Source organism: Somniosus microcephalus, unplaced genomic scaffold (genome assembly GCF_052327205.1).
Source record: "Somniosus microcephalus isolate GS21.2 unplaced genomic scaffold, FLI_Smic_1.0 unresolved_chr3, whole genome shotgun sequence".
NCBI classification, from domain to species: domain Eukaryota; kingdom Metazoa; phylum Chordata; class Chondrichthyes; order Squaliformes; family Somniosidae; genus Somniosus; species Somniosus microcephalus.
This window is the reverse complement of record NW_028225181.1, coordinates 65,746,280-65,768,575: the sequence shown is the minus strand read 5'-3', so window position 1 is coordinate 65,768,575 and position 22,296 is coordinate 65,746,280. Positions and strand designations below refer to the sequence as shown.

At 47.0% G+C, this 22,296-nt stretch overlaps 11 non-coding genes across 11 annotated transcripts; all 11 read left to right on the top strand.

Annotated features, from left to right (window-relative positions):
- Positions 1–1,725: 1,725 nt before the first annotated feature.
- On the top strand, positions 1,726–1,807 carry trnal-uag (transfer RNA leucine (anticodon UAG)). Its single transcript has one exon. It is a non-coding gene; the product is annotated as a tRNA-Leu (tRNA).
- A 1,957-nt stretch (positions 1,808–3,764) lies between these two features.
- trnal-uag (transfer RNA leucine (anticodon UAG)) lies at positions 3,765–3,846 on the top strand. Its single transcript has one exon. It is a non-coding gene; the product is annotated as a tRNA-Leu (tRNA).
- Positions 3,847–5,803: 1,957 nt separating this feature from the next.
- Positions 5,804–5,885, top strand: trnal-uag (transfer RNA leucine (anticodon UAG)). The gene has a single exon. It is a non-coding gene; the product is annotated as a tRNA-Leu (tRNA).
- A 1,957-nt stretch (positions 5,886–7,842) lies between these two features.
- trnal-uag (transfer RNA leucine (anticodon UAG)) lies at positions 7,843–7,924 on the top strand. Its single transcript has one exon. It is a non-coding gene; the product is annotated as a tRNA-Leu (tRNA).
- Positions 7,925–9,875: 1,951 nt separating this feature from the next.
- trnal-uag (transfer RNA leucine (anticodon UAG)) lies at positions 9,876–9,957 on the top strand. Its single transcript has one exon. It is a non-coding gene; the product is annotated as a tRNA-Leu (tRNA).
- Positions 9,958–11,914: 1,957 nt separating this feature from the next.
- Positions 11,915–11,996, top strand: trnal-uag (transfer RNA leucine (anticodon UAG)). The gene has a single exon. It is a non-coding gene; the product is annotated as a tRNA-Leu (tRNA).
- Positions 11,997–13,947: 1,951 nt separating this feature from the next.
- trnal-uag (transfer RNA leucine (anticodon UAG)) lies at positions 13,948–14,029 on the top strand. The gene has a single exon. It is a non-coding gene; the product is annotated as a tRNA-Leu (tRNA).
- A 1,951-nt stretch (positions 14,030–15,980) lies between these two features.
- On the top strand, positions 15,981–16,062 carry trnal-uag (transfer RNA leucine (anticodon UAG)). The gene has a single exon. It is a non-coding gene; the product is annotated as a tRNA-Leu (tRNA).
- A 1,957-nt stretch (positions 16,063–18,019) lies between these two features.
- Positions 18,020–18,101, top strand: trnal-uag (transfer RNA leucine (anticodon UAG)). Its single transcript has one exon. It is a non-coding gene; the product is annotated as a tRNA-Leu (tRNA).
- A 1,957-nt stretch (positions 18,102–20,058) lies between these two features.
- On the top strand, positions 20,059–20,140 carry trnal-uag (transfer RNA leucine (anticodon UAG)). The gene has a single exon. It is a non-coding gene; the product is annotated as a tRNA-Leu (tRNA).
- Positions 20,141–22,091: 1,951 nt separating this feature from the next.
- On the top strand, positions 22,092–22,173 carry trnal-uag (transfer RNA leucine (anticodon UAG)). Its single transcript has one exon. It is a non-coding gene; the product is annotated as a tRNA-Leu (tRNA).
- Positions 22,174–22,296: the final 123 nt, after the last annotated feature.

Genomic DNA, 22,296 nt, shown 5'->3' with positions numbered 1-22,296 from the left:
CTTATTCAGATATGCACCACTTTTACAATTTTCTTTCTTCCATTTCTTGCAATCTATCGACCGAGCTCCCCCATTGCTGTCACTCTCGCACCCACCATCTCTCCGTCGTTTCCCCGTTCGCCCTTCCAAACTTGCCGGTTGAACAGCACCTCCCATTCACTCGTGTGCTGCAATCCGATTAATTTAACACGAGTATCTTTTTTTCATTCTAACCTATCCAGACAGCGAAAGTTACATTAAGACATGGTTAAGAGAAGATGCATTCTGCAAAAGAAAAGTGTGGGGGAGGGGATCTGGACCCTGACTTCAGGATGAGAGTCAGATGTGTTTTTCATAGCATTAGTCTGAGGAGGATGTGATTAGGAGGGCACATTATTCCTATTGTTCTCTCCTCTTAGAATTATGCAAAATTTCAGGCTCAATGCGTCAGGTTTTTTATCACACTTTATGCTTTACTTACAGCAACTTCCTTCTTGCAATAAACACAAGAACCTGCAACACAACTTTCAAAACACTTTATTCGCACCAACAGAAGCTGCAAATGCTGCAAAGTTGCAGCAGCCTTGGCCTTCCCCTTTCTCTCAACGCATTCCTGCAGCGCCGCGTCGCCAGCACCAGATGATGCTCTTGGCCTTTACACTACAGGGAATACCTCCACACAAAACGGAACACCGTTACACAACACGGAGTACCTTTACACAACAGGAAACACATTACTCAATAGCGGACATCTTTACAAAGCACACAAAACCTCTAAAAAAACAGGGAGAATCTGTACACAACAGCGACCATCTTTACCCAAGAGGGAACAATTTTATATAACAGGGAACATTTTTACACTACAGGGAATTTGTTTACACAGCAGAACGCACCTTCATGCATGTCTCTCTCTTCATCTCAGTCTCCGTTTCCCTGTCTGTCTACCTCCCTCTCTGTTTCTCTCGCAGTCTCGGTTTTCCCTCAGTCTCTGTCTCTGCTTCGTGTTATTCGGTCTGTCTGTCTGTCTCTCTCTCTCTCTTTGGTTTCCGCAGTGTCTTTCTCTGTCCCTCCCTTTGTATGGCCAGAAAGACCCTTGCCGGTTTTTTCTGTGTCCTTTTGTGTCCGTCCCATTGTCGGTGGTGTAATACTGAGTGTCCTTGTGACATTGTGCAGCCAAGTGAGCCTGCAAACACGGGTGCTGCGGGGTCCGGGTCTCTGGGTGGTTTGAGGGCCATGCTATAGTTTTCAACACAGCCTGGATGCTGACATTCGTCTCGCTAACACACAGGCCTGTGAGGCATCGGAACCTAAGCACCAGCCGGGATTACACACCAGCCGAAAGCAGAGTGGCGCAGCGGAAGCGTGCTGGGCCCATAACCCAGAGGTCGATGGATCGAAACCATCCTCTGCTAGTCGCATTCTTATTTACAGCAGCAATAAAATCCTCTATTGCTAGCAACAATCAAACGCACTTATTTTTATCACACTTTACTTACACCAACTTCCTGCTTGCAATAAACAACAGGGATAAATTATGAATGAAATTTACAATGGTTGTGTTCCAGCAAACGTCTATTTATTAGAGTTGCCCTGTGAACACGTAGCTTCTTCTGATCTACTGGGTTGCATCAGAAGTGAGTTTGCCGTCCACGAATTTAATTTCCTTTTGTTTCCCCTGGTATTTACAAGACCATGCCACATTTCAATCGCCAGGTACTAGTTTCAGATTCCGTAACGGCTGGATGTGGTAGCGTGGCCGAGCGGTCTAAGGCCCTGGATTTAGGCTCCAGTCTCTTCGGGGGCGTGGGTTCGAATCCCACCGCTGCCAGATATTGCGACATTCCTAAATTTCGTCGCTTCACCAACAGCAGTAAACCGGGCAGGCATGCCGGTTTTGTGTCACCTTTTCCTTCAGTTGCTACATACAGGCAGATCCGATTCACAGAATTTCCACTGGTCCACAATTGGCCTGAACCCCGCACCGAACACTACAAACACCGTCACCCAGCCAACTGAATTCAGGCCGTTCACTCACTCGTCTGCACATCTGCTGCCTCTCACTTATTCAGATATGCACCACTTTTACAATTTTCTTTCTCCCATTTCTTGCAATCTATCGACCGAGCTCCCCCATTGCTGTCACTCTCGCACCCACCATCTCTCCGTCGTTTCCCCGTTCGCCCTTCCAAACTTGCCGGTTGAACAGCACCTCCCATTCACTCGTGTGCTGCAATCCGATTAATTTAACACGAGTATCTTTTTTTCATTCTAACCTATCCAGACAGCGAAAGTTACATTAAGACATGGTTAAGAGAAGATGCATTCTGCAAAAGAAAAGTGTGGGGGAGGGGATCTGGACCCTGACTTCAGGATGAGAGTCAGATGTGTTTTTCATAGCATTAGTCTGAGGAGGATGTGATTAGGAGGGCACATTATTCCTATTGTTCTCTCCTCTTAGAATTATGCAAAATTTCAGGCTCAATGCGTCAGGTTTTTTATCACACTTTATGCTTTACTTACAGCAACTTCCTTCTTGCAATAAACACAAGAACCTGCAACACAACTTTCAAAACACTTTATTCGCACCAACAGAAGCTGCAAATGCTGCAAAGTTGCAGCAGCCTTGGCCTTCCCCTTTCTCTCAACGCATTCCTGCAGCGCCGCGTCGCCAGCACCAGATGATGCTCTTGGCCTTTACACTACAGGGAATACCTCCACACAAAACGGAACACCGTTACACAACACGGAGTACCTTTACACAACAGGAAACACATTACTCAATAGCGGACATCTTTACAAAGCACACAAAACCTCTAAAAAAACAGGGAGAATCTGTACACAACAGCGACCATCTTTACCCAAGAGGGAACAATTTTATATAACAGGGAACATTTTTACACTACAGGGAATTTGTTTACACAGCAGAACGCACCTTCATGCATGTCTCTCTCTTCATCTCAGTCTCCGTTTCCCTGTCTGTCTACCTCCCTCTCTGTTTCTCTCGCAGTCTCGGTTTTCCCTCAGTCTCTGTCTCTGCTTCGTGTTATTCGGTCTGTCTGTCTGTCTCTCTCTCTCTCTTTGGTTTCCGCAGTGTCTTTCTCTGTCCCTCCCTTTGTATGGCCAGAAAGACCCTTGCCGGTTTTTTCTGTGTCCTTTTGTGTCCGTCCCATTGTCGGTGGTGTAATACTGAGTGTCCTTGTGACATTGTGCAGCCAAGTGAGCCTGCAAACACGGGTGCTGCGGGGTCCGGGTCTCTGGGTGGTTTGAGGGCCATGCTATAGTTTTCAACACAGCCTGGATGCTGACATTCGTCTCGCTAACACACAGGCCTGTGAGGCATCGGAACCTAAGCACCAGCCGGGATTACACACCAGCCGAAAGCAGAGTGGCGCAGCGGAAGCGTGCTGGGCCCATAACCCAGAGGTCGATGGATCGAAACCATCCTCTGCTAGTCGCATTCTTATTTACAGCAGCAATAAAATCCTCTATTGCTAGCAACAATCAAACGCACTTATTTTTATCACACTTTACTTACACCAACTTCCTGCTTGCAATAAACAACAGGGATAAATTATGAATGAAATTTACAATGGTTGTGTTCCAGCAAACGTCTATTTATTAGAGTTGCCCTGTGAACACGTAGCTTCTTCTGATCTACTGGGTTGCATCAGAAGTGAGTTTGCCGTCCACGAATTTAATTTCCTTTTGTTTCCCCTGGTATTTACAAGACCATGCCACATTTCAATCGCCAGGTACTAGTTTCAGATTCCGTAACGGCTGGATGTGGTAGCGTGGCCGAGCGGTCTAAGGCCCTGGATTTAGGCTCCAGTCTCTTCGGGGGCGTGGGTTCGAATCCCACCGCTGCCAGATATTGCGACATTCCTAAATTTCGTCGCTTCACCAACAGCAGTAAACCGGGCAGGCATGCCGGTTTTGTGTCACCTTTTCCTTCAGTTGCTACATACAGGCAGATCCGATTCACAGAATTTCCACTGGTCCACAATTGGCCTGAACCCCGCACCGAACACTACAAACACCGTCACCCAGCCAACTGAATTCAGGCCGTTCACTCACTCGTCTGCACATCTGCTGCCTCTCACTTATTCAGATATGCACCACTTTTACAATTTTCTTTCTCCCATTTCTTGCAATCTATCGACCGAGCTCCCCCATTGCTGTCACTCTCGCACCCACCATCTCTCCGTCGTTTCCCCGTTCGCCCTTCCAAACTTGCCGGTTGAACAGCACCTCCCATTCACTCGTGTGCTGCAATCCGATTAATTTAACACGAGTATCTTTTTTTCATTCTAACCTATCCAGACAGCGAAAGTTACATTAAGACATGGTTAAGAGAAGATGCATTCTGCAAAAGAAAAGTGTGGGGGAGGGGATCTGGACCCTGACTTCAGGATGAGAGTCAGATGTGTTTTTCATAGCATTAGTCTGAGGAGGATGTGATTAGGAGGGCACATTATTCCTATTGTTCTCTCCTCTTAGAATTATGCAAAATTTCAGGCTCAATGCGTCAGGTTTTTTATCACACTTTATGCTTTACTTACAGCAACTTCCTTCTTGCAATAAACACAAGAACCTGCAACACAACTTTCAAAACACTTTATTCGCACCAACAGAAGCTGCAAATGCTGCAAAGTTGCAGCAGCCTTGGCCTTCCCCTTTCTCTCAACGCATTCCTGCAGCGCCGCGTCGCCAGCACCAGATGATGCTCTTGGCCTTTACACTACAGGGAATACCTCCACACAAAACGGAACACCGTTACACAACACGGAGTACCTTTACACAACAGGAAACACATTACTCAATAGCGGACATCTTTACAAAGCACACAAAACCTCTAAAAAAACAGGGAGAATCTGTACACAACAGCGACCATCTTTACCCAAGAGGGAACAATTTTATATAACAGGGAACATTTTTACACTACAGGGAATTTGTTTACACAGCAGAACGCACCTTCATGCATGTCTCTCTCTTCATCTCAGTCTCCGTTTCCCTGTCTGTCTACCTCCCTCTCTGTTTCTCTCGCAGTCTCGGTTTTCCCTCAGTCTCTGTCTCTGCTTCGTGTTATTCGGTCTGTCTGTCTGTCTCTCTCTCTCTCTTTGGTTTCCGCAGTGTCTTTCTCTGTCCCTCCCTTTGTATGGCCAGAAAGACCCTTGCCGGTTTTTTCTGTGTCCTTTTGTGTCCGTCCCATTGTCGGTGGTGTAATACTGAGTGTCCTTGTGACATTGTGCAGCCAAGTGAGCCTGCAAACACGGGTGCTGCGGGGTCCGGGTCTCTGGGTGGTTTGAGGGCCATGCTATAGTTTTCAACACAGCCTGGATGCTGACATTCGTCTCGCTAACACACAGGCCTGTGAGGCATCGGAACCTAAGCACCAGCCGGGATTACACACCAGCCGAAAGCAGAGTGGCGCAGCGGAAGCGTGCTGGGCCCATAACCCAGAGGTCGATGGATCGAAACCATCCTCTGCTAGTCGCATTCTTATTTACAGCAGCAATAAAATCCTCTATTGCTAGCAACAATCAAACGCACTTATTTTTATCACACTTTACTTACACCAACTTCCTGCTTGCAATAAACAACAGGGATAAATTATGAATGAAATTTACAATGGTTGTGTTCCAGCAAACGTCTATTTATTAGAGTTGCCCTGTGAACACGTAGCTTCTTCTGATCTACTGGGTTGCATCAGAAGTGAGTTTGCCGTCCACGAATTTAATTTCCTTTTGTTTCCCCTGGTATTTACAAGACCATGCCACATTTCAATCGCCAGGTACTAGTTTCAGATTCCGTAACGGCTGGATGTGGTAGCGTGGCCGAGCGGTCTAAGGCCCTGGATTTAGGCTCCAGTCTCTTCGGGGGCGTGGGTTCGAATCCCACCGCTGCCAGATATTGCGACATTCCTAAATTTCGTCGCTTCACCAACAGCAGTAAACCGGGCAGGCATGCCGGTTTTGTGTCACCTTTTCCTTCAGTTGCTACATACAGGCAGATCCGATTCACAGAATTTCCACTGGTCCACAATTGGCCTGAACCCCGCACCGAACACTACAAACACCGTCACCCAGCCAACTGAATTCAGGCCGTTCACTCACTCGTCTGCACATCTGCTGCCTCTCACTTATTCAGATATGCACCACTTTTACAATTTTCTTTCTTCCATTTCTTGCAATCTATCGACCGAGCTCCCCCATTGCTGTCACTCTCGCACCCACCATCTCTCCGTCGTTTCCCCGTTCGCCCTTCCAAACTTGCCGGTTGAACAGCACCTCCCATTCACTCGTGTGCTGCAATCCGATTAATTTAACACGAGTATCTTTTTTTCATTCTAACCTATCCAGACAGCGAAAGTTACATTAAGACATGGTTAAGAGAAGATGCATTCTGCAAAAGAAAAGTGTGGGGGAGGGGATCTGGACCCTGACTTCAGGATGAGAGTCAGATGTGTTTTTCATAGCATTAGTCTGAGGAGGATGTGATTAGGAGGGCACATTATTCCTATTGTTCTCTCCTCTTAGAATTATGCAAAATTTCAGGCTCAATGCGTCAGGTTTTTTATCACACTTTATGCTTTACTTACAGCAACTTCCTTCTTGCAATAAACACAAGAACCTGCAACACAACTTTCAAAACACTTTATTCGCACCAACAGAAGCTGCAAATGCTGCAAAGTTGCAGCAGCCTTGGCCTTCCCCTTTCTCTCAACGCATTCCTGCAGCGCCGCGTCGCCAGCACCAGATGATGCTCTTGGCCTTTACACTACAGGGAATACCTCCACACAAAACGGAACACCGTTACACAACACGGAGTACCTTTACACAACAGGAAACACATTACTCAATAGCGGACATCTTTACAAAGCACACAAAACCTCTAAAAAAACAGGGAGAATCTGTACACAACAGCGACCATCTTTACCCAAGAGGGAACAATTTTATATAACAGGGAACATTTTTACACTACAGGGAATTTGTTTACACAGCAGAACGCACCTTCATGCATGTCTCTCTCTTCATCTCAGTCTCCGTTTCCCTGTCTGTCTACCTCCCTCTCTGTTTCTCTCGCAGTCTCGGTTTTCCCTCAGTCTCTGTCTCTGCTTCGTGTTATTCGGTCTGTCTGTCTGTCTCTCTCTCTCTCTTTGGTTTCCGCAGTGTCTTTCTCTGTCCCTCCCTTTGTATGGCCAGAAAGACCCTTGCCGGTTTTTTCTGTGTCCTTTTGTGTCCGTCCCATTGTCGGTGGTGTAATACTGAGTGTCCTTGTGACATTGTGCAGCCAAGTGAGCCTGCAAACACGGGTGCTGCGGGGTCCGGGTCTCTGGGTGGTTTGAGGGCCATGCTATAGTTTTCAACACAGCCTGGATGCTGACATTCGTCTCGCTAACACACAGGCCTGTGAGGCATCGGAACCTAAGCACCAGCCGGGATTACACACCAGCCGAAAGCAGAGTGGCGCAGCGGAAGCGTGCTGGGCCCATAACCCAGAGGTCGATGGATCGAAACCATTCTCTGCTAGTCGCATTCTTATTTACAGCAGCAATAAAATCCTCTATTGCTAGCAACAATCAAACGCACTTATTTTTATCACACTTTACTTACACCAACTTCCTGCTTGCAATAAACAACAGGGATAAATTATGAATGAAATTTACAATGGTTGTGTTCCAGCAAACGTCTATTTATTAGAGTTGCCCTGTGAACACGTAGCTTCTTCTGATCTACTGGGTTGCATCAGAAGTGAGTTTGCCGTCCACGAATTTAATTTCCTTTTGTTTCCCCTGGTATTTACAAGACCATGCCACATTTCAATCGCCAGGTACTAGTTTCAGATTCCGTAACGGCTGGATGTGGTAGCGTGGCCGAGCGGTCTAAGGCCCTGGATTTAGGCTCCAGTCTCTTCGGGGGCGTGGGTTCGAATCCCACCGCTGCCAGATATTGCGACATTCCTAAATTTCGTCGCTTCACCAACAGCAGTAAACCGGGCAGGCATGCCGGTTTTGTGTCACCTTTTCCTTCAGTTGCTACATACAGGCAGATCCGATTCACAGAATTTCCACTGGTCCACAATTGGCCTGAACCCCGCACCGAACAGGACAAACACCGTCACCCAGCCAACTGAATTCAGGCCGTTCACTCACTCGTCTGCACATCTGCTGCCTCTCACTTATTCAGATATGCACCACTTTTACAATTTTCTTTCTTCCATTTCTTGCAATCTATCGACCGTGCTCCCCCATTGCTGTCACTCTCGCACCCACCATCTCTCCGTCGTTTCCCCGTTCGCCCTTCCAAACTTGCCGGTTGAACAGCACCTCCCATTCACTCGTGTGCTGCAATCCGATTAATTTAACACGAGTATCTTTTTTTCATTCTAACCTATCCAGACAGCGAAAGTTACATTAAGACATGGTTAAGAGAAGATGCATTCTGCAAAAGAAAGGTGTGGGGGAGGGGATCTGGACCCTGACTTCAGGATGAGAGTCAGATGTGTTTTTCATAGCATTAGTCTGAGGAAGATGTGATTAGGAGGGCACATTATTCCTATTGTTCTCTCCTCTTAGAATTATGCAAAATTTCAGGCTCAATGCGTCAGGTTTTTTATCACACTTTATGCTTTACTTACAGCAACTTCCTTCTTGCAATAAACACAAGAACCTGCAACACAACTTTCAAAACACTTTATTCGCACCAACAGAAGCTGCAAATGCTGCAAAGTTGCAGCAGCCTTGGCCTTCCCCTTTCTCTCAACGCATTCCTGCAGCGCCGCGTCGCCAGCACCAGATGATGCTCTTGGCCTTTACACTACAGGGAATACCTCCACACAAAACGGAACACCGTTACACAACACGGAGTACCTTTACACAACAGGAAACACATTACTCAATAGCGGACATCTTTACAAAGCACACAAAACCTCTAAAAAAACAGGGAGAATCTGTACACAACAGCGACCATCTTTACCCAAGAGGGAACAATTTTATATAACAGGGAACATTTTTACACTACAGGGAATTTGTTTACACAGCAGAACGCACCTTCATGCATGTCTCTCTCTTCATCTCAGTCTCCGTTTCCCTGTCTGTCTACCTCCCTCTCTGTTTCTCTCGCAGTCTCGGTATTCCCTCAGTCTCTGCTTCGTGTTATTCGGTCTGTCTGTCTGTCTCTCTCTCTCTCTTTGGTTTCCGCAGTGTCTTTCTCTGTCCCTCCCTTTGTATGGCCAGAAAGACCCTCTCCGGTTTTTTCTGTGTCCTTTTGTGTCCGTCCCATTGTCGGTGGTGTAATACTGAGTGTCCTTGTGACATTGTGCAGCCAAGTGAGCCTGCAAACATGGGTGCTGCGGGGTCCGGGTCTCTGGGTGGTTTGAGGGCCATGCTATAGTTTTCAACACAGCCTGGATGCTGACATTCGTCTCGCTAACACACAGGCCTGTGAGGCATCGGAACCTAAGCACCAGCCGGGATCCCCCACCAGCCGAAAGCAGAGTGGCGCAGCGGAAGCGTGCTGGGCCCATAACCCAGAGGTCGATGGATCGAAACCATCCTCTGCTAGTCGCATTCTTATTTACAGCAGCAATAAAATCCTCTATTGCTAGCAACAATCAAACGCACTTATTTTTATCACACTTTACTTACACCAACTTCCTGCTTGCAATAAACAACAGGGATAAATTATGAATGAAATTTACAATGGTTGTGTTCCAGCAAACGTCTATTTATTAGAGTTGCCCTGTGAACACGTAGCTTCTTCTGATCTACTGGGTTGCATCAGAAGTGAGTTTGCCGTCCACGAATTTAATTTCCTTTTGTTTCCCCTGGTATTTACAAGACCATGCCACATTTCAATCGCCAGGTACTAGTTTCAGATTCCGTAACGGCTGGATGTGGTAGCGTGGCCGAGCGGTCTAAGGCGCTGGATTTAGACTCCAGTCTCTTCGGGGGCGTGGGTTCGAATCCCACCGCTGCCAGATATTGCGACATTCCTAAATTTCGTCGCTTCACCAACAGCAGTAAACCGGGCAGGCATGCCGGTTTTGTGTCACCTTTTCCTTCAGTTGCTACATACAGGCAGATCCGATTCACAGAATTTCCACTGGTCCACAATTGGCCTGAACCCCGCACCGAACAGGACAAACACCGTCACCCAGCCAACTGAATTCAGGCCGTTCACTCACTCGTCTGCACATCTGCTGCCTCTCACTTATTCAGATATGCACCACTTTTACATTTTTCTTTCTTCCATTTCTTGCAATCTATCGACCGAGCTCCCCCATTGCTGTCACTCTCGCACCCACCATCTCTCCGTCGTTTCCCCGTTCGCCCTTCCAAACTTGCCGGTTGAACAGCACCTCCCATTCACTCGTGTGCTGCAATCCGATTAATTTAACACGAGTATCTTTTTTTCATTCTAACCTATCCAGACAGCGAAAGTTACATTAAGACATGGTTAAGAGAAGATGCATTCTGCAAAAGAAAAGTGTGGGGGAGGGGATCTGGACCCTGACTTCAGGATGAGAGTCAGATGTGTTTTTCATAGCATTAGTCTGAGGAGGATGTGATTAGGAGGGCACATTATTCCTATTGTTCTCTCCTCTTAGAATTATGCAAAATTTCAGGCTCAATGCGTCAGGTTTTTTATCACACTTTATGCTTTACTTACAGCAACTTCCTTCTTGCAATAAACACAAGAACCTGCAACACAACTTTCAAAACACTTTATTCGCACCAACAGAAGCTGCAAATGCTGCAAAGTTGCAGCAGCCTTGGCCTTCCCCTTTCTCTCAACGCATTCCTGCAGCGCCGCGTCGCCAGCACCAGATGATGCTCTTGGCCTTTACACTACAGGGAATACCTCCACACAAAACGGAACACCGTTACACAACACGGAGTACCTTTACACAACAGGAAACACATTACTCAATAGCGGACATCTTTACAAAGCACACAAAACCTCTAAAAAAACAGGGAGAATCTGTACACAACAGCGACCATCTTTACCCAAGAGGGAACAATTTTATATAACAGGGAACATTTTTACACTACAGGGAATTTGTTTACACAGCAGAACGCACCTTCATGCATGTCTCTCTCTTCATCTCAGTCTCCGTTTCCCTGTCTGTCTACCTCCCTCTCTGTTTCTCTCGCAGTCTCGGTTTTCCCTCAGTCTCTGTCTCTGCTTCGTGTTATTCGGTCTGTCTGTCTGTCTCTCTCTCTCTCTTTGGTTTCCGCAGTGTCTTTCTCTGTCCCTCCCTTTGTATGGCCAGAAAGACCCTCTCCGGTTTTTTCTGTGTCCTTTTGTGTCCGTCCCATTGTCGGTGGTGTAATACTGAGTGTCCTTGTGACATTGTGCAGCCAAGTGAGCCTGCAAACATGGGTGCTGCGGGGTCCGGGTCTCTGGGTGGTTTGAGGGCCATGCTATAGTTTTCAACACAGCCTGGATGCTGACATTCGTCTCGCTAACACACAGGCCTGTGAGGCATCGGAACCTAAGCACCAGCCGGGATCCCCCACCAGCCGAAAGCAGAGTGGCGCAGCGGAAGCGTGCTGGGCCCATAACACAGAGGTCGATGGATCGAAACCATCCTCTGCTAGTCGCATTCTTATTTACAGCAGCAATAAAATCCTCTATTGCTAGCAACAATCAAACGCACTTATTTTTATCACACTTTACTTACACCAACTTCCTGCTTGCAATAAACAACAGGGATAAATTATGAATGAAATTTACAATGGTTGTGTTCCAGCAAACGTCTATTTATTAGAGTTGCCCTGTGAACACGTAGCTTCTTCTGATCTACTGGGTTGCATCAGAAGTGAGTTTGCCGTCCACGAATTTAATTTCCTTTTGTTTCCCCTGGTATTTACAAGACCATGCCACATTTCAATCGCCAGGTACTAGTTTCAGATTCCGTAACGGCTGGATGTGGTAGCGTGGCCGAGCGGTCTAAGGCCCTGGATTTAGGCTCCAGTCTCTTCGGGGGCGTGGGTTCGAATCCCACCGCTGCCAGATATTGCGACATTCCTAAATTTCGTCGCTTCACCAACAGCAGTAAACCGGGCAGGCATGCCGGTTTTGTGTCACCTTTTCCTTCAGTTGCTACATACAGGCAGATCCGATTCACAGAATTTCCACTGGTCCACAATTGGCCTGAACCCCGCACCGAACAGGACAAACACCGTCACCCAGCCAACTGAATTCAGGCCGTTCACTCACTCGTCTGCACATCTGCTGCCTCTCACTTATTCAGATATGCACCACTTTTACAATTTTCTTTCTTCCATTTCTTGCAATCTATCGACCGTGCTCCCCCATTGCTGTCACTCTCGCACCCACCATCTCTCCGTCGTTTCCCCGTTCGCCCTTCCAAACTTGCCGGTTGAACAGCACCTCCCATTCACTCGTGTGCTGCAATCCGATTAATTTAACACGAGTATCTTTTTTTCATTCTAACCTATCCAGACAGCGAAAGTTACATTAAGACATGGTTAAGAGAAGATGCATTCTGCAAAAGAAAGGTGTGGGGGAGGGGATCTGGACCCTGACTTCAGGATGAGAGTCAGATGTGTTTTTCATAGCATTAGTCTGAGGAAGATGTGATTAGGAGGGCACATTATTCCTATTGTTCTCTCCTCTTAGAATTATGCAAAATTTCAGGCTCAATGCGTCAGGTTTTTTATCACACTTTATGCTTTACTTACAGCAACTTCCTTCTTGCAATAAACACAAGAACCTGCAACACAACTTTCAAAACACTTTATTCGCACCAACAGAAGCTGCAAATGCTGCAAAGTTGCAGCAGCCTTGGCCTTCCCCTTTCTCTCAACGCATTCCTGCAGCGCCGCGTCGCCAGCACCAGATGATGCTCTTGGCCTTTACACTACAGGGAATACCTCCACACAAAACGGAACACCGTTACACAACACGGAGTACCTTTACACAACAGGAAACACATTACTCAATAGCGGACATCTTTACAAAGCACACAAAACCTCTAAAAAAACAGGGAGAATCTGTACACAACAGCGACCATCTTTACCCAAGAGGGAACAATTTTATATAACAGGGAACATTTTTACACTACAGGGAATTTGTTTACACAGCAGAACGCACCTTCATGCATGTCTCTCTCTTCATCTCAGTCTCCGTTTCCCTGTCTGTCTACCTCCCTCTCTGTTTCTCTCGCAGTCTCGGTATTCCCTCAGTCTCTGCTTCGTGTTATTCGGTCTGTCTGTCTGTCTGTCTCTCTCTCTTTGGTTTCCGCAGTGTCTTTCTCTGTCCCTCCCTTTGTATGGCCAGAAAGACCCTCTCCGGTTTTTTCTGTGTCCTTTTGTGTCCGTCCCATTGTCGGTGGTGTAATACTGAGTGTCCTTGTGACATTGTGCAGCCAAGTGAGCCTGCAAACATGGGTGCTGCGGGGTCCGGGTCTCTGGGTGGTTTGAGGGCCATGCTATAGTTTTCAACACAGCCTGGATGCTGACATTCGTCTCGCTAACACACAGGCCTGTGAGGCATCGGAACCTAAGCACCAGCCGGGATCCCCCACCAGCCGAAAGCAGAGTGGCGCAGCGGAAGCGTGCTGGGCCCATAACCCAGAGGTCGATGGATCGAAACCATCCTCTGCTAGTCGCATTCTTATTTACAGCAGCAATAAAATCCTCTATTGCTAGCAACAATCAAACGCACTTATTTTTATCACACTTTACTTACACCAACTTCCTGCTTGCAATAAACAACAGGGATAAATTATGAATGAAATTTACAATGGTTGTGTTCCAGCAAACGTCTATTTATTAGAGTTGCCCTGTGAACACGTAGCTTCTTCTGATCTACTGGGTTGCATCAGAAGTGAGTTTGCCGTCCACGAATTTAATTTCCTTTTGTTTCCCCTGGTATTTACAAGACCATGCCACATTTCAATCGCCAGGTACTAGTTTCAGATTCCGTAACGGCTGGATGTGGTAGCGTGGCCGAGCGGTCTAAGGCGCTGGATTTAGACTCCAGTCTCTTCGGGGGCGTGGGTTCGAATCCCACCGCTGCCAGATATTGCGACATTCCTAAATTTCGTCGCTTCACCAACAGCAGTAAACCGGGCAGGCATGCCGGTTTTGTGTCACCTTTTCCTTCAGTTGCTACATACAGGCAGATCCGATTCACAGAATTTCCACTGGTCCACAATTGGCCTGAACCCCGCACCGAACAGGACAAACACCGTCACCCAGCCAACTGAATTCAGGCCGTTCACTCACTCGTCGGCTCATCTGCTGCCTCTCACTTATTCAGATATGCACCACTTTTACAATTTTCTTTCTTCCATTTCTTGCAATCTATCGACCGTGCTCCCCCATTGCTGTCACTCTCGCACCCACCATCTCTCCGTCGTTTCCCCGTTCGCCCTTCCAAACTTGCCGGTTGAACAGCACCTCCCATTCACTCGTGTGCTGCAATCCGATTAATTTAACACGAGTATCTTTTTTTCATTCTAACCTATCCAGACAGCGAAAGTTACATTAAGACATGGTTAAGAGAAGATGCATTCTGCAAAAGAAAGGTGTGGGGGAGGGGATCTGGACCCTGACTTCAGGATGAGAGTCAGATGTGTTTTTCATAGCATTAGTCTGAGGAAGATGTGATTAGGAGGGCACATTATTCCTATTGTTCTCTCCTCTTAGAATTATGCAAAATTTCAGGCTCAATGCGTCAGGTTTTTTATCACACTTTATGCTTTACTTACAGCAACTTCCTTCTTGCAATAAACACAAGAACCTGCAACACAACTTTCAAAACACTTTATTCGCACCAACAGAAGCTGCAAATGCTGCAAAGTTGCAGCAGCCTTGGCCTTCCCCTTTCTCTCAACGCATTCCTGCAGCGCCGCGTCGCCAGCACCAGATGATGCTCTTGGCCTTTACACTACAGGGAATACCTCCACACAAAACGGAACACCGTTACACAACACGGAGTACCTTTACACAACAGGAAACACATTACTCAATAGCGGACATCTTTACAAAGCACACAAAACCTCTAAAAAAACAGGGAGAATCTGTACACAACAGCGACCATCTTTACCCAAGAGGGAACAATTTTATATAACAGGGAACATTTTTACACTACAGGGAATTTGTTTACACAGCAGAACGCACCTTCATGCATGTCTCTCTCTTCATCTCAGTCTCCGTTTCCCTGTCTGTCTACCTCCCTCTCTGTTTCTCTCGCAGTCTCGGTATTCCCTCAGTCTCTGCTTCGTGTTATTCGGTCTGTCTGTCTGTCTGTCTCTCTCTCTTTGGTTTCCGCAGTGTCTTTCTCTGTCCCTCCCTTTGTATGGCCAGAAAGACCCTCTCCGGTTTTTTCTGTGTCCTTTTGTGTCCGTCCCATTGTCGGTGGTGTAATACTGAGTGTCCTTGTGACATTGTGCAGCCAAGTGAGCCTGCAAACATGGGTGCTGCGGGGTCCGGGTCTCTGGGTGGTTTGAGGGCCATGCTATAGTTTTCAACACAGCCTGGATGCTGACATTCGTCTCGCTAACACACAGGCCTGTGAGGCATCGGAACCTAAGCACCAGCCGGGATCCCCCACCAGCCGAAAGCAGAGTGGCGCAGCGGAAGCGTGCTGGGCCCATAACCCAGAGGTCGATGGATCGAAACCATCCTCTGCTAGTCGCATTCTTATTTACAGCAGCAATAAAATCCTCTATTGCTAGCAACAATCAAACGCACTTATTTTTATCACACTTTACTTACACCAACTTCCTGCTTGCAATAAACAACAGGGATAAATTATGAATGAAATTTACAATGGTTGTGTTCCAGCAAACGTCTATTTATTAGAGTTGCCCTGTGAACACGTAGCTTCTTCTGATCTACTGGGTTGCATCAGAAGTGAGTTTGCCGTCCACGAATTTAATTTCCTTTTGTTTCCCCTGGTATTTACAAGACCATGCCACATTTCAATCGCCAGGTACTAGTTTCAGATTCCGTAACGGCTGGATGTGGTAGCGTGGCCGAGCGGTCTAAGGCGCTGGATTTAGACTCCAGTCTCTTCGGGGGCGTTTGTTCGAATCCCACCGCTGCCAGATATTGCGACATTCCTAAATTTCGTCGCTTCACCAACAGCAGTAAACCGGGCAGGCATGCCGGTTTTGTGTCACCTTTTCCTTCAGTTGCTACATACAGGCAGATCCGATTCACAGAATTTCCACTGGTCCACAATTGGCCTGAACCCCGCACCGAACAGGACAAACACCGTCACCCAGCCAACTGAATTCAGGCCGTTCACTCACTCGTCTGCACATCTGCTGCCTCTCACTTATTCAGATATGCACCACTTTTACATTTTTCTTTCTTCCATTTCTTGCAATCTATCGACCGAGCTCCCCCATTGCTGTCACTCTCGCACCCACCATCTCTCCGTCGTTTCCCCGTTCGCCCTTCCAAACTTGCCGGTTGAACAGCACCTCCCATTCACTCGTGTGCTGCAATCCGATTAATTTAACACGAGTATCTTTTTTTCATTCTAACCTATCCAGACAGCGAAAGTTACATTAAGACATGGTTAAGAGAAGATGCATTCTGCAAAAGAAAAGTGTGGGGGAGGGGATCTGGACCCTGACTTCAGGATGAGAGTCAGATGTGTTTTTCATAGCATTAGTCTGAGGAGGATGTGATTAGGAGGGCACATTATTCCTATTGTTCTCTCCTCTTAGAATTATGCAAAATTTCAGGCTCAATGCGTCAGGTTTTTTATCACACTTTATGCTTTACTTACAGCAACTTCCTTCTTGCAATAAACACAAGAACCTGCAACACAACTTTCAAAACACTTTATTCGCACCAACAGAAGCTGCAAATGCTGCAAAGTTGCAGCAGCCTTGGCCTTCCCCTTTCTCTCAACGCATTCCTGCAGCGCCGCGTCGCCAGCACCAGATGATGCTCTTGGCCTTTACACTACAGGGAATACCTCCACACAAAACGGAACACCGTTACACAACACGGAGTACCTTTACACAACAGGAAACACATTACTCAATAGCGGACATCTTTACAAAGCACACAAAACCTCTAAAAAAACAGGGAGAATCTGTACACAACAGCGACCATCTTTACCCAAGAGGGAACAATTTTATATAACAGGGAACATTTTTACACTACAGGGAATTTGTTTACACAGCAGAACGCACCTTCATGCATGTCTCTCTCTTCATCTCAGTCTCCGTTTCCCTGTCTGTCTACCTCCCTCTCTGTTTCTCTCGCAGTCTCGGTTTTCCCTCAGTCTCTGTCTCTGCTTCGTGTTATTCGGTCTGTCTGTCTGTCTCTCTCTCTCTCTTTGGTTTCCGCAGTGTCTTTCTCTGTCCCTCCCTTTGTATGGCCAGAAAGACCCTTGCCGGTTTTTTCTGTGTCCTTTTGTGTCCGTCCCATTGTCGGTGGTGTAATACTGAGTGTCCTTGTGACATTGTGCAGCCAAGTGAGCCTGCAAACACGGGTGCTGCGGGGTCCGGGTCTCTGGGTGGTTTGAGGGCCATGCTATAGTTTTCAACACAGCCTGGATGCTGACATTCGTCTCGCTAACACACAGGCCTGTGAGGCATCGGAACCTAAGCACCAGCCGGGATTACACACCAGCCGAAAGCAGAGTGGCGCAGCGGAAGCGTGCTGGGCCCATAACCCAGAGGTCGATGGATCGAAACCATCCTCTGCTAGTCGCATTCTTATTTACAGCAGCAATAAAATCCTCTATTGCTAGCAACAATCAAACGCACTTATTTTTATCACACTTTACTTACACCAACTTCCTGCTTGCAATAAACAACAGGGATAAATTATGAATGAAATTTACAATGGTTGTGTTCCAGCAAACGTCTATTTATTAGAGTTGCCCTGTGAACACGTAGCTTCTTCTGATCTACTGGGTTGCATCAGAAGTGAGTTTGCCGTCCACGAATTTAATTTCCTTTTGTTTCCCCTGGTATTTACAAGACCGTGCCACATTTCAATCGCCAGGTACTAGTTTCAGATTGCGTAACGGCTGGATGTGGTAGCGTGGCCGAGCGGTCTAAGGCGCTGGATTTAGACTCCAGTCTCTTCGGGGGCGTGGGTTCGAATCCCACCGCTGCCAGATATTGCGACATTCCTAAATTTCGTCGCTTCACCAACAGCAGTAAACCGGGCAGGCATGCCGGTTTTGTGTCACCTTTTCCTTCAGTTGCTACATACAGGCAGATCCGATTCACAGAATTTCCACTGGTCCACAATTGGCCTGAACCCCGCACCGAACAGGACAAACACCGTCACCCAGCCAACTGAATTCAGGCCGTTCACTCACTCGTCTGCACATCTGCTGCCTCTCACTTATTCAGATATGCACCACTTTTACAATTTTCTTTCTTCCATTTCTTGCAATCTATCGACCGTGCTCCCCCATTGCTGTCACTCTCGCACCCACCATCTCTCCGTCGTTTCCCCGTTCGCCCTTCCAAACTTGCCGGTTGAACAGCACCTCCCATTCACTCGTGTGCTGCAATCCGATTAATTTAACACGAGTATCTTTTTTTCATTCTAACCTATCCAGACAGCGAAAGTTACATTAAGACATGGTTAAGAGAAGATGCATTCTGCAAAAGAAAGGTGTGGGGGAGGGGATCTGGACCCTGACTTCAGGATGAGAGTCAGATGTGTTTTTCATAGCATTAGTCTGAGGAAGATGTGATTAGGAGGGCACATTATTCCTATTGTTCTCTCCTCTTAGAATTATGCAAAATTTCAGGCTCAATGCGTCAGGTTTTTTATCACACTTTATGCTTTACTTACAGCAACTTCCTTCTTGCAATAAACACAAGAACCTGCAACACAACTTTCAAAACACTTTATTCGCACCAACAGAAGCTGCAAATGCTGCAAAGTTGCAGCAGCCTTGGCCTTCCCCTTTCTCTCAACGCATTCCTGCAGCGCCGCGTCGCCAGCACCAGATGATGCTCTTGGCCTTTACACTACAGGGAATACCTCCACACAAAACGGAACACCGTTACACAACACGGAGTACCTTTACACAACAGGAAACACATTACTCAATAGCGGACATCTTTACAAAGCACACAAAACCTCTAAAAAAACAGGGAGAATCTGTACACAACAGCGACCATCTTTACCCAAGAGGGAACAATTTTATATAACAGGGAACATTTTTACACTACAGGGAATTTGTTTACACAGCAGAACGCACCTTCATGCATGTCTCTCTCTTCATCTCAGTCTCCGTTTCCCTGTCTGTCTACCTCCCTCTCTGTTTCTCTCGCAGTCTCGGTTTTCCCTCAGTCTCTGTCTCTGCTTCGTGTTATTCGGTCTGTCTGTCTGTCTCTCTCTCTCTCTTTGGTTTCCGCAGTGTCTTTCTCTGTCCCTCCCTTTGTATGGCCAGAAAGACCCTTGCCGGTTTTTTCTGTGTCCTTTTGTGTCCGTCCCATTGTCGGTGGTGTAATACTGAGTGTCCTTGTGACATTGTGCAGCCAAGTGAGCCTGCAAACACGGGTGCTGCGGGGTCCGGGTCTCTGGGTGGTTTGAGGGCCATGCTATAGTTTTCAACACAGCCTGGATGCTGACATTCGTCTCGCTAACACACAGGCCTGTGAGGCATCGGAACCTAAGCACCAGCCGGGATTACACACCAGCCGAAAGCAGAGTGGCGCAGCGGAAGCGTGCTGGGCCCATAACCCAGAGGTCGATGGATCGAAACCATCCTCTGCTAGTCGCATTCTTATTTACAGCAGCAATAAAATCCTCTATTGCTAGCAACAATCAAACGCACTTATTTTTATCACACTTTACTTACACCAACTTCCTGCTTGCAATAAACAACAGGGATAAATTATGAATGAAATTTACAATGGTTGTGTTCCAGCAAACGTCTATTTATTAGAGTTGCCCTGTGAACACGTAGCTTCTTCTGATCTACTGGGTTGCATCAGAAGTGAGTTTGCCGTCCACGAATTTAATTTCCTTTTGTTTCCCCTGGTATTTACAAGACCGTGCCACATTTCAATCGCCAGGTACTAGTTTCAGATTGCGTAACGGCTGGATGTGGTAGCGTGGCCGAGCGGTCTAAGGCGCTGGATTTAGACTCCAGTCTCTTCGGGGGCGTGGGTTCGAATCCCACCGCTGCCAGATATTGCGACATTCCTAAATTTCGTCGCTTCACCAACAGCAGTAAACCGGGCAGGCATGCCGGTTTTGTGTCACCTTTTCCTTCAGTTGCTACATACAGGCAGATCCGATTCACAGAATTTCCACTGGTCCACAATTGGCCTGAACCCCGCACCGAACAGGACAAACACCGTCACCCAGCCAACTGAATTCAGGCCGTTCACTCACTCGTCTGCACATCTGCTGCCTCTCACTTATTCAGATATGCACCACTTTTACAATTTTCTTTCTTCCATTTCTTGCAATCTATCGACCGTGCTCCCCCATTGCTGTCACTCTCGCACCCACCATCTCTCCGTCGTTTCCCCGTTCGCCCTTCCAAACTTGCCGGTTGAACAGCACCTCCCATTCACTCGTGTGCTGCAATCCGATTAATTTAACACGAGTATCTTTTTTTCATTCTAACCTATCCAGACAGCGAAAGTTACATTAAGACATGGTTAAGAGAAGATGCATTCTGCAAAAGAAAGGTGTGGGGGAGGGGATCTGGACCCTGACTTCAGGATGAGAGTCAGATGTGTTTTTCATAGCATTAGTCTGAGGAAGATGTGATTAGGAGGGCACATTATTCCTATTGTTCTCTCCTCTTAGAATTATGCAAAATTTCAGGCTCAATGCGTCAGGTTTTTTATCACACTTTATGCTTTACTTACAGCAACTTCCTTCTTGCAATAAACACAAGAACCTGCAACACAACTTTCAAAACACTTTATTCGCACCAACAGAAGCTGCAAATGCTGCAAAGTTGCAGCAGCCTTGGCCTTCCCCTTTCTCTCAACGCATTCCTGCAGCGCCGCGTCGCCAGCACCAGATGATGCTCTTGGCCTTTACACTACAGGGAATACCTCCACACAAAACGGAACACCGTTACACAACACGGAGTACCTTTACACAACAGGAAACACATTACTCAATAGCGGACATCTTTACAAAGCACACAAAACCTCTAAAAAAACAGGGAGAATCTGTACACAACAGCGACCATCTTTACCCAAGAGGGAACAATTTTATATAACAGGGAACATTTTTACACTACAGGGAATTTGTTTACACAGCAGAACGCACCTTCATGCATGTCTCTCTCTTCATCTCAGTCTCCGTTTCCCTGTCTGTCTACCTCCCTCTCTGTTTCTCTCGCAGTCTCGGTATTCCCTCAGTCTCTGCTTCGTGTTATTCGGTCTGTCTGTCTGTCTGTCTCTCTCTCTTTGGTTTCCGCAGTGTCTTTCTCTGTCCCTCCCTTTGTATGGCCAGAAAGACCCTCTCCGGTTTTTTCTGTGTCCTTTTGTGTCCGTCCCATTGTCGGTGGTGTAATACTGAGTGTCCTTGTGACATTGTGCAGCCAAGTGAGCCTGCAAACATGGGTGCTGCGGGGTCCGGGTCTCTGGGTGGTTTGAGGGCCATGCTATAGTTTTCAACACAGCCTGGATGCTGACATTCGTCTCGCTAACACACAGGCCTGTGAGGCATCGGAACCTAAGCACCAGCCGGGATCCCCCACCAGCCGAAAGCAGAGTGGCGCAGCGGAAGCGTGCTGGGCCCATAACCCAGAGGTCGATGGATCGAAACCATCCTCTGCTAGTCGCATTCTTATTTACAGCAGCAATAAAATCCTCTATTGCTAGCAACAATCAAACGCACTTATTTTTATCACACTTTACTTACACCAACTTCCTGCTTGCAATAAACAACAGGGATAAATTATGAATGAAATTTACAATGGTTGTGTTCCAGCAAACGTCTATTTATTAGAGTTGCCCTGTGAACACGTAGCTTCTTCTGATCTACTGGGTTGCATCAGAAGTGAGTTTGCCGTCCACGAATTTAATTTCCTTTTGTTTCCCCTGGTATTTACAAGACCATGCCACATTTCAATCGCCAGGTACTAGTTTCAGATTCCGTAACGGCTGGATGTGGTAGCGTGGCCGAGCGGTCTAAGGCGCTGGATTTAGACTCCAGTCTCTTCGGGGGCGTGGGTTCGAATCCCACCGCTGCCAGATATTGCGACATTCCTAAATTTCGTCGCTTCACCAACAGCAGTAAACCGGGCAGGCATGCCGGTTTTGTGTCACCTTTTCCTTCAGTTGCTACATACAGGCAGATCCGATTCACAGAATTTC